This window comes from Anomaloglossus baeobatrachus, chromosome 4 (assembly GCF_048569485.1).
Source record: "Anomaloglossus baeobatrachus isolate aAnoBae1 chromosome 4, aAnoBae1.hap1, whole genome shotgun sequence".
Classification (NCBI taxonomy): Eukaryota; Metazoa; Chordata; class Amphibia; order Anura; family Aromobatidae; genus Anomaloglossus; species Anomaloglossus baeobatrachus.
This window is the reverse complement of record NC_134356.1, coordinates 600,064,067-600,078,344: the sequence shown is the minus strand read 5'-3', so window position 1 is coordinate 600,078,344 and position 14,278 is coordinate 600,064,067. Positions and strand designations below refer to the sequence as shown.

The 14,278-nt window shown below is 43.9% G+C and overlaps 1 long non-coding RNA gene across 1 annotated transcript in view; it reads left to right on the top strand.

Annotated features, from left to right (window-relative positions):
- Positions 1-9,930: 9,930 nt before the first annotated feature.
- LOC142304122 (uncharacterized) overlaps positions 9,931-14,278 on the top strand; it is a 7,310-nt gene continuing 2,962 nt past the window's right edge. The window contains exons 1-2 of the long non-coding RNA XR_012753076.1: positions 9,931-9,982; positions 11,524-11,639. This is a non-coding gene — a long non-coding RNA (uncharacterized LOC142304122). The remainder of the gene's footprint in view (positions 9,983-11,523; positions 11,640-14,278) is intronic.

Below are 14,278 nucleotides of genomic sequence, written 5' to 3'. Positions count from 1 at the left end.
TTTTTGGCTAAATACAAAGCTAAGCACCCTTAGTGCCACATGAAAGGTACCAAAGGGTGTTCCACTTTTTTCTCCACTTTTTCTCCACTTTTTCTCCACTTTTTCTCCATTTTTTTCTCCACTTATTCTCCACTTTTTCTCCTCTTATGCTCCACTTTTTCTCCACTTTTTCTCCACTTTTTTCTCCACTTTTTCTCCTCTTATGCTCCACTTTTTCTCCACTTTTTCTCCACTTTTTCTCCTCTTATGCTCCACTTTTTCTCCACTTTTTCTCCTCTTATGCTCCACTTTTTCTCCACTTTTTCTCCACTTTTTCTCCTCTTATGCTCCACTTTTTCTCCTCTTATGCTCCACTTTTTCTCCACTTTTTCTCCTCTTATGCTCCACTTTTTCTCCACTTTTTCTCCACTTTTTCTCCTCTTAATCTCCACTTTTTCTCCACTTTTTCTCCATTTTTTCTCCACTTTTTCTCCACTTTTTCTCCACTTTTTCTCCTCTTATGCTCCACTTTTTCTCCACTTTTTCTCCTCTTAATCTCCACTTTTTCTCCTCTTATGCTCCACTTTTTCTCCACTTTTTCTCCACTTTTTTCTCCACTTTTTCTCCTCTTATGCTCCACTTTTTCTCCACTTTTTTCTCCACTTTTTCTCCTCTTATGCTCCACTTTTTCTCCACTTTTTCTCCACTTTTTCTCCACTTTTTCTCCTCTTATGCTCCACTTTTTCTCCACTTTTTCTCCTCTTATGCTCCACTTTTTCTCCACTTTTTCTCCATTTTTTCTCCACTTTTTCTCCTCTTATGTTCCACTTTTTCTCCACTTTTTCTCCTCTTATGCTCCACTTTTTCTCCACTTTTTTCTCCACTTTTTTCTCCACTTTTTTCTCCACTTTTTTCTCCACTTTTTTCTCCACTTTTTTCTCCACTTTTTCTCCTCTTATGCTCCACTTTTTCTCCACTTTTTCTCCACTTTTTCTCCTCTTATGCTCCACTTTTTCTCCACTTTTTCTCCTCTTAATCTCCACTTTTTCTCCACTTTTTCTCCACTTTTTCTCCTCTTATGCTCCACTTTTTCTCCACTTTTTCTCCACTTTTTCTCCACTTTTTTCTCCACTTTTTCTCCTCTTATGCTCCACTTTTTCTCCACTTTTTCTCCTCTTAATCTCCACTTTTTCTCCTCTTATGCTCCACTTTTTCTCCACTTTTTCTCCACTTTTTCTCCACTTTTTTCTCCACTTTTTCTCCACTTTTTCTCCTCTTATGCTCCACTTTTTCTCCACTTTTTTCTCCACTTTTTCTCCTCTTATGCTCCACTTTTTCTCCACTTTTTCTCCTCTTATGCTCCACTTTTTCTCCACTTTTTCTCCTCTTAATCTCCACTTTTTCTCCACTTTTTCTCCTCTTATGCTCCACTTTTTCTCCACTTTTTCTCCTCTTATGCTCCATTTTTTCTCCTCTTAATCTCCACTTTTTCTCCACTTTTTCTCCACTTTTTCTCCACTTTCTCTCCTCTTATGCTCCACTTTTTCTCCACTTTTTCTCCTCTTAATCTCCACTTTTTCTCCTCTTATGCTCCACTTTTTCTCCACTTTTTCTCCACTTTTTCTCCACTTTTTTCTCCACTTTTTCTCCACTTTTTCTCCTCTTATGCTCCACTTTTTCTCCACTTTTTTCTCCACTTTTTCTCCTCTTATGCTCCACTTTTTCTCCACTTTTTCTCCACTTTTTCTCCACTTTTTCTCCTCTTATGCTCCACTTTTTCTCCACTTTTTTCTCCACTTTTTCTCCACTTTTTTCTCCACTTTTTCTCCACTTTTTTCTCCACTTTTTCTCCACTTTTTCTCCTCTTATGCTCCACTTTTTTTTCCACTTTTTCTCCTCTTAATCTCCACTTTTTCTCCTCTTATGCTCCACTTTTTCTCCACTTTTTCTCCTCTTATGCTCCACTTTTTCTCCACTTTTTCTCCTCTTAATCTCCACTTTTTCTCCACTTTTTCTCCACTTTTTCTCCTCTTATGCTCCACTTTTTCTCCACTTTTTCTCCTCTTAATCTCCACTTTTTCTTCACTTTTTCTCCACTTTTTCTCCACTTTTTCTCCTCTTATGCTCCACTTTTTCTCCACTTTTTTCTCCACTTTTTCTCCTCTTAATCTCCACTTTTTCTCCACTTTTTCTCCTCTTATGCTCCACTTTTTCTCCACTTTTTCTCCTCTTATGCTCCATTTTTTCTCCACTTTTTCTCCTCTTAATCTCCACTTTTTCTCCACTTTTTCTCCACTTTTTCTCCACTTTCTCTCCTCTTATGCTCCACTTTTTCTCCACTTTTTCTCCTCTTAATCTCCACTTTTTCTCCTCTTATGCTCCACTTTTTCTCCACTTTTTCTCCACTTTTTCTCCACTTTTTTCTCCACTTTTTCTCCACTTTTTCTCCACTTTTTTCTCCACTTTTTCTCCACTTTTTCTCCTCTTATGCTCCATTTTTTCTCCACTTTTTCTCCTCTTAATCTCCACTTTTTCTCCACTTTTTCTCCACTTTTTCTCCACTTTCTCTCCTCTTATGCTCCACTTTTTCTCCACTTTTTCTCCTCTTAATCTCCACTTTTTCTCCTCTTATGCTCCACTTTTTCTCCACTTTTTCTCCACTTTTTCTCCACTTTTTTCTCCACTTTTTCTCCACTTTTTCTCCACTTTTTCTCCACTTTTTCTCCTCTTATGCTCCACTTTTTCTCCACTTTTTCTCCACTTTTTCTCCTCTTATGCTCCACTTTTTTTTCCACTTTTTCTCCTCTTAATCTCCACTTTTTCTCCTCTTATGCTCCACTTTTTCTCCACTTTTTCTCCTCTTATGCTCCACTTTTTCTCCACTTTTTCTCCTCTTAATCTCCACTTTTTCTCCACTTTTTCTCCACTTTTTCTCCTCTTATGCTCCACTTTTTCTCCACTTTTTCTCCTCTTAATCTCCACTTTTTCTTCACTTTTTCTCCACTTTTTCTCCACTTTTTCTCCTCTTATGCTCCACTTTTTCTCCACTTTTTCTCCTCTTAATCTCCACTTTTTCTCCACTTTTTCTCCACTTTTTCTCCTCTTATGCTCCACTTTTTCTCCACTTTTTCTCCACTTTTTCTCCACTTTTTTCTCCACTTTTTCTCCTCTTATGCTCCACTTTTTCTCCACTTTTTCTCCACTTTTTTCTCCACTTTTTCTCCTCTTATGCTCCACTTTTTCTCCACTTTTTTCTCCACTTTTTCTCCACTTTTTCTCCGTTCTTTTTCTATGGTCAGTCTACCCATTAGCTCTGCCATGCATACTGTAGCTCTACACCTACTGCACATGTTACTTTATGATTGACATCTCTTTCGTACCAGAGCTGTCTAAGCCTACTCTGACCCCATATTTGTCATTACTATATTGTCCTTGTACTGTATTATGACATTTGTATCATGTGTTTCATTTCTTGCTGTGTTGCAATTTTTTTGCTGCATCCCAATTGTACCTCTACATTGTTCGAGTTTATGTTATTGTTCTCTCACTCTTATGTGATACTGATTATTGTCATTTTTCATGATTACATGCAGATAAGTCCAATCTGACGAAGGCTCAGGCCGAAACGTCATTTGTAACTTGTTTTGGACAAAAACATATATGCTTATGAAAAAATTTTTTTCTTAATACGGACCAATAAAGAGTGATTTTGCATTACTATCCATTGTGACTTACTGACTTAGTCTGGGAGATATAGAGTGCCGATGTTACTCACTAATTTTATCTATTATTACCTCTGAGCACCTATATACCAGTGAGCAGAGCTTCCTCTACAGTAGTTCTCCTGATTAGGCATGCCCTTACCTCATGAGCAGGGCATTGCAGCTTTGGTAGCAACCATTACGACATGGACTCTGCTGCTGTGGACCCGGGGAGAGTGAGTGCAGATTCATTGCACCCACACTCCTCACATGAAGGGTCCGCACTCCTAGAAAATGGGGGATACGTTCCCTGAGTGTCTCCCCCCATATTCTAGACGGTCCAGAGTCGTCGTGGGACCCCTTTATTTTTTTTCTTACAATAAATTGGTGAAAGAGGAAATGTTTTGGGGACTGTTTTTTCAAATAAATTTCTTTTGTCGATTTTTTGTTTTTGTTAGTACTGACAGTTTATGATGTTGGGTATCTAATAGACGCCATGACATCACAAACTGCTGGGCTTGATCTCAGGTGACTTTACAGCTAGTATCAACCCGATTTATTACCCCGTTTGCCACTGCACCAGGGCACGGGATGAGCTGGGGTGAAGCGCCAGGATTGGCGCATCTAGTGGATGCGCCACGTCTGGGGTGCCTGCGGCCTGCTATTTTTAGGCTGTGAAGGCCCAATAACTATGGACCTTCCCACCCTGAGAATACCAGACCACAGCTGTCCGCTTTACCTTGGCTGGTGATCCAATTTGGGGGGGACCCTACTTTTATTGTGTAATTATTAATATTTATAAAATAATTATAAAAAAGAGCCTGAGGGGACCTCCACATTGGATCCCCAACCACGGTAAAGCTGCCAGCTGTGGTTTTCAGGCTACAGCCGTCTGCTTTACCCTAGCTGGCTATCAAAAATGGGGGGACCCAACGTCATTTTTTTTTTTTTAACTATTTTTTAAATAGAAAAAATTAATGGGCTTCCCTGTATTTTGATTGCCAACCAAGGTAACGGCAGGCAGATGGGGGTGGCAACCCATAGCTGTCTGCTTTATCTGCGCTGAGAATCAAAAATACCGCGGAGCGCTACGTCATTTTTTTAAAGATTTATTTTTACAGCACTGTGATGTCCAGCAATCAAAATACAGGGAAGCCCATTTTATTTTTAGTTATTTAAATAAATAATTAAAAAAAATATATATGGGCTCCCGCTGCATTTTTTGTATTGCTAGCTAAGGGTAATCCAAGCAGCTACTGGCTGCTAACCCCCACTGCTTGGTGTTACCTTCACTGGCAATGGAAAATCCAGGGAAGCATTTTTTATTTTTTTTGCCAAAAAACTACAAAAAAAGGACGTGAGCTTCGCCATATTTTTGTATGCTAGCCAGGTATAGCAGGCAGGTGCTGGAAGAGTTGGATACAGCGCCAGAAGATAGCGCTTCTATGAAAATGCCATTTTCTGAGGTGGCTGCAGACTGCAATTCGCAGCAGTGGGGCCCAGAAAGCTCAGGCCAACCGGTGGTGCGGATTCCAATCCCCAGCTGCCTAGTTGTACCTGGCTGGACACAAAAATGGGGCAAAGCCTACGTCATTTGTTTTCTAATTATTTCATGAAATTCATGAAATAATAAAAAAAAGGGCTTCCCTTTATTTTTGGTTCCCAGCCGGGTACAAATAGGCAACTGGGGGTTGGGGGCAGCCGTACCTGCCTGCTGTACCTGGCTAGCATACAAAAATATGGCGAAGCCCACATAATTTTTTCAGGGGGCAAAAAACTTCTGCATACAGTCCTGGATGGAGTATGCTGAGCCTTGTAGTTCTGCAGCTGCTGTCTGTCTGTATGGAGAAGAGCAGACAGCAGCTGCAGAACTACAAGGCTCAGCATACTCCATCCAGGACTGTATGCAGAAGTTTTTTGCCCACCAAAAAAATGACGTGGGCTTCGCCATATTTTTGTATGCTAGCCAGGTACAGCTGGCAGCCACGGGCTGCCTCCAACCCCCAGTTGCCTATTTGTACCCGGCTGGGAACCAAAAATATAGGGAAGCCCGTTTTTTTTAATTATTTCACTTATTTCATGAAATAATTAAAAAACAAATGACGTGGGCTTCGCCCTATTTTTGTGTCCAGCCGGGTACAACTAGGCAGCTGGGGATTGGAATCCGCAGCACAGGTTAGCCCGAGGTTTGTGGGCGCCTCTGCTGCGGATTTCAGTCCGCAGCCGTCCCAGAAAATGGCGCTCTCATAGAAGCGCCATCATCTGGCGCTGTATCCAACTCTTCCAACAGCCCTGGAGCCGGGTGGCTTGTTGGGTAATCATGAGTTAATACTGGCTTTGTTTTACCAGCCAGTATTAAGCCAGAGATTCTTAATGTCAGGCACGTTTGACCCGGCCATTAAGAATCTCCAATAAAGGGTTAAAAAAAAGACACCACACAGAGAAAAAATACTTTAATAGAAATAAATACACAGACACATTAGAGACTCCATCTTTATTACCCCTGTCAGCCCTCCACGATCCTGCTCTTCTGTCTTCTTTCTTTCTAGTGTAGTAGTAGTGACGATTGTAGTGAGGAAGGATGAGGTTCACCAGCTCATCACTTGGGGCTGGGGAACCTCCATCCTAACTACAATGCTCACTACAATCGGGAAGCAGCGTGCAGCCTTCACTCTGTGAGTGATCAGTGCTGGCTGCTAGCGGTAACGCTGACAGACGCGTTACCATAGCAACGGTGCTCTCGGAGCCGCGGTTAGCGGTGACGTCACCGCTAACTGCGTTGCTATGGCAACGGTGATCTCCGTTAATGACCGGCTGTGTCAGCCGGTCCCTAACGGAACGGGGAGTCGACCGTGTGCTACAGCATGTCGCCGGTACACGGCGATACACATATGTGCACCGTGTACCGGAGAGATGCACTCGCAGGTCCTACATGACGTGTCATAGTCATGTGACCAGTCTGTAGCCAATGAGATAATAGCCACGTGACTGGTAACATGGCTATATTGACGTCACGATAGGTCCTGCTTCTCTGCTGGCAGTGCAGGTCACCGGGAGGATTCAGCGATCATCGGATGGAATAGCGGCAGGAGACAGAGTGCAGAAGGGATCGCGAGGACCGGTAAGTGTTATGGCAATGTTTAGTAACTGTTTGTGTACATTTATCATGCATTTTTATGTGTTTGTGATTGCCTCCCATTATAGCCTATACGTTCGAGTTTGGTTCGTCGAACGTTCGACGAACCGAACTCGAACGGGACCCCCGTTCGTCGAGCCGACCTCGAGCCGAACCGGGACCGGTTCGCTCATCTCTAGTCATAAGTGTTAGCAGTGCAAGTGTAAGAAGATGGACAGGCTGTCATGTCCCCCCTACCCACAAGATACCAATCGTATTGATATAATGTGTAATGTATTTTCTGTCTAATGTAGGGCATAGTAATGTATAAGATGTAGCAGTGTTGATATGTAATGTGTGTTAGGCTAATCTGTAAAGCATAGCAGTGTTGGTAAAGTATTATGTTTGAATAGAACTGAGTGAAAGGTTAAGTTTACCCAGCAAAAGACTGCAGGGTCAGAGACAGTTAGGCCAGAGTCACACTTGCGAGTGCCTCGCATGTAACTCGCATGAGTCTCTCATTGAATCACCCAACATAGACTCACACTCTCAGGACAGGAGCATCTCAGCTGCATAGACATACATGCAACTGACCCGCTCCTGTCAGGAGAGTGCGAGTTCGTGCCGGATGATTCAATGAGCTACTCGCGCGAGTTACACGCGAGGCAGTTGCAAGTGTGACTCTGGCCTTAATGTTAGGATTATCCCACATTGGAGAACCTCGAGTACAGGGAAAGAGACTGTTTTTCCAGTTGGTTAGGATGTAGTGAGCGAGCAGTGTGTAGTAAGGGCATTCACAGAAAAGTCAATTTTATGTTTGTGTGTTCTGAACAAGGCAGCAAGTCCAGCAACTAACCTAGGTGGCGACAGAGATCCAGCACATAGGTAAATAGGTGAAACCTACTAAAGAGTGCCTTGGAAGGGAACTAAGTCCAGTGTCGGTCAGAGGTGGGGGGATCTTAGAGAGGAAAAGGATCTGCCCAGCTGTGCACACAAGAAGAGGCTCTAGAAGTGGCCCCTGTCAGGGATCACAGTCAGTAGTCTGGGTGCAGGGTTTACAGTGTAGGACATTGACCCATGTGCCCTGGTACCAGAAAGATGTAGGTTCACTGTATCTGTTCTGCCTGTATACCGTACACAAGAAATGTGCTGTCATCTGTAACCATGAGTAACATGCCTCTTTATTAAATAAAAGTGTCTTTGAAGTATAATGCCTGCTTCCTTGTGTACCTCAGTTTATTGTCAAGTAAAAAGAACTTTGTTTTTACCCACTTTTTTTATTTCCTCAACCTGGTGACAAAGGGGTTGGATGCCGGACAGAGCGCAACGGTCCGAAGGTGAAGGTGTCCACTGTAACACAGACTCACAGGCAGGAATACCTTATTTCTGTAGTAAGCCAGGGTCATGAAACTGAGTTCCTCACCCATGGCTACCTCCCTGAGCCATATTAAACAAAAAAATAAAAGAATTTGAACTAATAGAAAGGTACAGTATATTTTGTTTTATAAGATGCACTGGATTATAACCCAAATTCAGAGCAAGAAAAGGTGAAAAAAATGGGGTCCGTCTAGTAATCCGGTGGTGTCTTACTGGAGGGGGCAGTAGCGGTGGTGCAGGAAGCTGTGGTGGTACAGCGGCGGAGGCTGGGGCTGCGGCGAAGGCTGGGGCTCCAGCAGAGGCTTGGGCTCTGGCAGAGACTAGGGCTGTGGCGAAGACTGGGGCTGCAAAGGAGACTGGGGCTCGAGCTGTGGTGGAGGCTGGTGCTGCCGTGCTGGGGCAACTGTGCTTATTTAGTTGTATATTTTTGAGTCTTGCACCTTGTTTACACCATGGTGTTCCAGACGTCCATTCTTTAATTAGTATGCATTTTCTGAGAACCCTGCCCCACCCATAGCCATGTGTCTTATTTCACATATCTAGCTCGGGCCTTTGCTTCCCATACAGAGCAAGTTTTTTAACTGCTGGTGAGGTTACACGTAGATTAGGGACCCCAAAAATGGAAATTACCTTTACTTTTGGTTTTGGGGCTCCTTTGCATTGATCAATACAATGGCTAAACATCTCTCATTCCTATTATTCATAGCAGTTATGCACATACCATTTTTATGTTTTTCACTTTTTTCAGATAGTCCATTGTATTTTTCAGTCTAGTATTCCCATAGCAGTTCTGCTTTTCATTATTCCCCTATACATTGTGACTGGTGTGCAACTCTTTATCCTATTGTTTAGTTGTATATTTTTGAGTCTTGCACCTTGTTCACACCATGGTGTTCCAGACATCCATTCTTTAATTAGTTGCTGTGGCAGAGGCTGTGGCTCAGGCTGCGGCAGAGGCTGGTGCTGCCGTGCTGGGGCAGTTGTGCTGGGGCTTGGGCTGCGGCGGCTGCGGACGGGGAGAGCTTCAAAAAAATGGTGCCCAGAGTCAGATTGAGCTCTAGACTCAATGGCAAGCCGAGATCTCATCTGCGCAAGCGCCACCTCCGGGCACCATATACCTGAAGTCCGCTGGAGGGAGATCAATGGGCCGGAGCCGGCGTCTGCACAGAGGAGAGCTTGAACTGAGAGCTCTTGGACCCTTGTGACTCCTCTCCACCACCCTGGTAAGCTACATTCAGATTAAAAGACGCACCCCTCACTTTCCTTCCAAATTTTTTGGAGGAAAAGTGAATCTTATAATCTGAAAAATATGGTATGTTTTGCAGTTGCTGCCTGGCTAGCTTTGTTTGTAATTATGTTATTCTTTATACAGAGGCGTATCTAGGGGGGGCTGGCGGGGCACGTGCCCCGGGCGCAGTGTCAGGGGGCGCTGTCAGGCTGCCTGATGCAGCACTCTGAGTCTCCCAGCGCCCGGGACCGCCTTCAGCACGTTTGAGCAAGGAAGGTGATGTATGCTGCGGCCCCGCAGCCGAGTTCTGGGGCCCGCAGCGCTCATGCAGGCAGCTGCAGGCTCTTAGATCCACACCTGAATGCAGCCTTCACAGCTGTGTAGGGGTTAAGTTTGTCTGTGGGCGGAAATAACACGCACCGTGCACTGCCCTGCCGTCCCACAGATAAAGTTAGATGATAGAATGTATGGGCTCCGTCCAGGTATGACTTAATTTGTCATGAAGCTGGTCACGCCCATTACCTGGAAGGAGCCCATACATTCTAGGCTCAACGCACAGAGGAAGAAAGGAGCCGACGAGCTGTATGTCCTGTCACCCCCAGTGCTATACCCCATAGAACTGTCTATAATATCCCCCCACCGCAGTGCTATATACCCCCAGAACTGTCTATATCCCCCCAGTGCTGTATACCCCGTAGAAGTGTCTATAATATCCCCCCACCGCAGTGCTATATACCCCCAGAACTGTCTATATCCCTCCAGTGCTGTATACCCCGCAGAACTGTCTATAATATCCCCCCACCGCAGTGCTATATACCCCCAGAACTGTCTATAACCCCCAGTGCTGTATACCCTGTAGAATTGCCTATAATATTCCCCCCACCGCAATGCTAAATACCCCCAGAACTATCTATAACCTCCCAGTGCTGTATACCCTGCAGAACTGCCTATAATATCCCCCACCACAGTGCTATATACCCCCAGAACTGTCTATAAGCCCCCCAGTGCTGTATACCCCACAGAACTGCCTATAATATCCCCCCCACTGCAGTGCTGTATACCCACAGAACTGTCTATAACCCCCCAGTGCTGTATACCCTGCGGAACTGTCTGTCTCCTGACCCCAGTGCTATATACCCCCAGAAGGCCTGTCTCCTGACCCCAGTGCTGTATATCCCCCAGAACTGTCTGTCCCCTGATCCCAGTGTTGTATACCCCCCAGAACTGTCTGTCCCCTGATCCCAGTGCTGTATACCTCCCAGAACTGTCTGTCCCCTGATCCCAGTGTTGTATACCCCCCAGAACTGTCTGTCTCCTGACCCCAGTGCTGTATACCCCCCAGAACTGTCTGTCCCCTGACCCCAGTGCTGAATAGCACCCCCGAACTGTCTGTTCCCCCCACCCCAGTGCTGTATACTCCAGAGCTGTTTGTCCCCCACTCCAGTGCTGTATACCCTCAGAGCTGTTTGTCCTCCACCCCAGTGCTGTATACCTCCCAGAGCTGTTTGTCTCCCACCTCAGTGCTGTATGTCGCCCACTCCAGTGCAGTATACCACCCAAGAGCTGTATACCCCCAGAGCTGTATCTCTCTCCAACCCAGTGCTGTATACCCCCAGAGTTGTTTGTCCCCCCACTCCAGTGCTGTATATGTATGTATGCTTGTATGTGTACATATTTGTGTATGTGAGTGTCTATGTGAGGATGGGGCCCATTGAGACTCTTTCACTAAGGGCCCACAAAAACCTGGACCTGGCCCTACCTGCAGCTGCATTTTGCCGCCCCCGTAGCGGGAGCCGGTTTTTCTCTGAGTCCGGCTGTCAAGGAAAGGGGATAGCATGAGAGGATAGTGTGAAGCCATAGCAAGAAGGGGGAGTGTGATGAGGGGCACAGTATAAAGACTGGGCAGTATAAGGGGACATAGTGTAGAGGACAGTGTGAAGAGACAGTATGGAAAGTAGAGGGCACTGTGGAGGGCATGTACCATAAGATGGACTGTGTGTGCGTCATGTTTTGTGCAAAGAATACAGTGAGGGTCCATTATTTATTCAGGGGCACAGAGTAAGGCAATATTTTTATATAGGAGTATTATAATCATTCTGCTATTTTTAATGGTATCATGTCAGGATGTTCTGCAGAAGAGCGAAGAAGATAGAAGTCTGCAGAGACGAGCTGTGGATGTGAAAAGTCATCATGGCGTCTGGACAAGATGACTCTGATCAGAGACAACATCATCTATAAGGTACCTGAATGTAAATGTTTATTTGTGATACTGACTAATTTTCATCATTAGACCTCAGTCCCACTAGCGCATTGCTTCCCATTCAAGATCATCAGATGCAATATGCTAATGACCGACGGCTCAGGCTCTGCTGCGAGCATGAGCCGAGTGTCATGCGACTGTGAGGGAGATGAAGGGAGGGAGTAATTTCCCCCTTCTCCACGGCCTCTCTGCGTACATTGTACTGCACTCTGATTATATCCAAATGCAGTGCGATGTTTCACACGCTCCTGTAGACTTGTATGGGTGTGTGAGCTGAGAATCTCTGACACTCGCAGCATGCTGCAATTCTTTTCTTTTGCCAATATACCATGCAAAATCAATTGCAGATGGACACTGGATGTTTTATCAGATTGCACTCGTCCGTGCAAAACGCAAGTGGAACTGAGGCCTTACAGTAGTTCCTGTATGGTCCACAGTCTGATGATGACTGTTAACTTCCAAGTATCTACTTACCATTGTTAAAAGGAACCCGTCACCAGGTTTTTGTGCCACCATCTGAGAGCACCATAATGTAGAGACAGAGACCCTGATTCCAGCGATGTCTCACTTACTGGGTTGTTTGCTGTCATTTTGCTAAAATCAATGTTTTCTCTGCTGTAGATCTAGCAGTTATACCGAGCTGATCTACCTGGCAGCATGCCAAGCAGTCCTGTAATGATAATCTACTGCTGATTAAACAGTGATTTTTTATCAAAACTACACTAAGCAGCACAGTAAGTGGCACACTGCTAGAATCAGGATCTCTACCCCTACATTATGCTGCTCTCAGATAAGGTGTTAACATTCTGGTGACAGATTGCCTTTAAGGATGTATTGGAAGTTGTAGATTCCTGCAATAGAAATTTCTATGTGTCTGACTTGACATTACAATTGATGTACCATGTTTTTGATTCTGATGATCTATTTCTCTACTGAAGAGGGTTTTGATGCTGTTTCTGAATTGGTGGGGTTATATTGATGTATTTCTGTACTGCTGGTGGTTGTGATGCCATGTTTCTGTATTGATGGGGGTTCTAATTATGTATTTCTGTACCTCTGGTGGTTCTGGTGCTGTTACTAGTTCTTATCCTGTAGATAAGTAGCAATACATAAATTGTGAGATTGGACAACCCCTTTACTTAGAATTCTGCTACACTGCTTAATTTTATAAGTAAAGTCTTGTCCAGGTTTGAGATGAAAGTTTCTAGTCTCTCTAGGTGACTGCAGGCTTCTGAATTCTCACAGCTTGCACTGCACATTTTTAGGATTCTCCGGTGGCATTGGCATGAGTGGACGGTCATGTGAGCGCAAGTATGAGATTTTTATATTTCTGGCTACATTCTGATTTCACGTGTCCGGCCTTACTCAATTCATTTTTATTGAGCGAGGCCATACATGTCTAGTCAGCATATGACCACATGAATGTAAATCGCATACTTGCGGTTTCGTGACCTCCCACTCTCACCGCCGGCAGCAGAGAATCCTGACAGTGTGCAGTGTGAAAATTCAGAAGTCTGCAGTCACAGAGTGACTGCAAATTTTTATCTCAAACCTTGAGAAGTCCTTTACTTAAAAAAATTAAACAGTTTAACCCAATCCTAGCAGCATGTAATATACTCCCTGTCAGGATTCAGCTCTGCTTCTGGTTCTAGTAGTCATCATATGGCCTCTCCACTCATATATAATTTTCATACCTGCATGTGACAATTAGCTTTTCTTCCTACGTTGCTCTTTGAACATCGAGTGAATTATTAAGAGCAGCTCGTCATCAGGTGACTGTAAGTGTGCAAATCACATATGAATACTTGGTCACATGGGGGGGGGCGCCAAACTGAATTCTTGCCCCGGGTGCTGGAAAGCCTAGACACACCTCTGCTTTATACACCAAAGAAGGTGCTTTATTTTATGCCCATCCTGCATAATCATGCTTGATTTTCTAAGTACATCTGTATATTCTACCTTCCCTTATATTTTATTAACATTTGTAACCTATTTACACAAGAAATTTTACTATAATATGTTTATCATTACAACTAATGTATCAGATCTAAAAGTTTGTGAATCTGAAAACTTTTCACAGACATAAAAACACCGCAAACAACATCGACACTATAATAATACATTCCCACAGGCGCTCCATTTGTGTAGAGCTGTGACCCACTGAAATGAGGTGTGCATGTTCCAACTAAATTTATTTTACATCAAAAAGAATCTTTATACAAGGCAAGAATGGCTTGTACTGAAATAAAACTGTGTCCGCCTACCAAGCAGCAAAGGAAAAGAGAAAAGAACATATTAATAGATAAATAAAAACTTCTCAACAAAAGCGCCAACCTCCTCTGCTGAATAATTACCTAACATATGTGGCTGACTCATTATATAATATTAGGTACAAGAGCATGAAGGCTGCTTGTGAAGTCATCAGCACAATTTGGTGACTAGTTTAAAATATCGACATGTTGTTCATATGTGTAAGTTCCCAGTAGCCATACTTTTGAAAACTTTAGCAAAGTGCTGTAAATACCCGTAAGATGAACCAATTCTGGTACTTTACCTGGCTCTTCCCGATTGTCCAGGTGCGGTGGCCATAGGGGTAATATTTGTGGAGTTGATGCCAG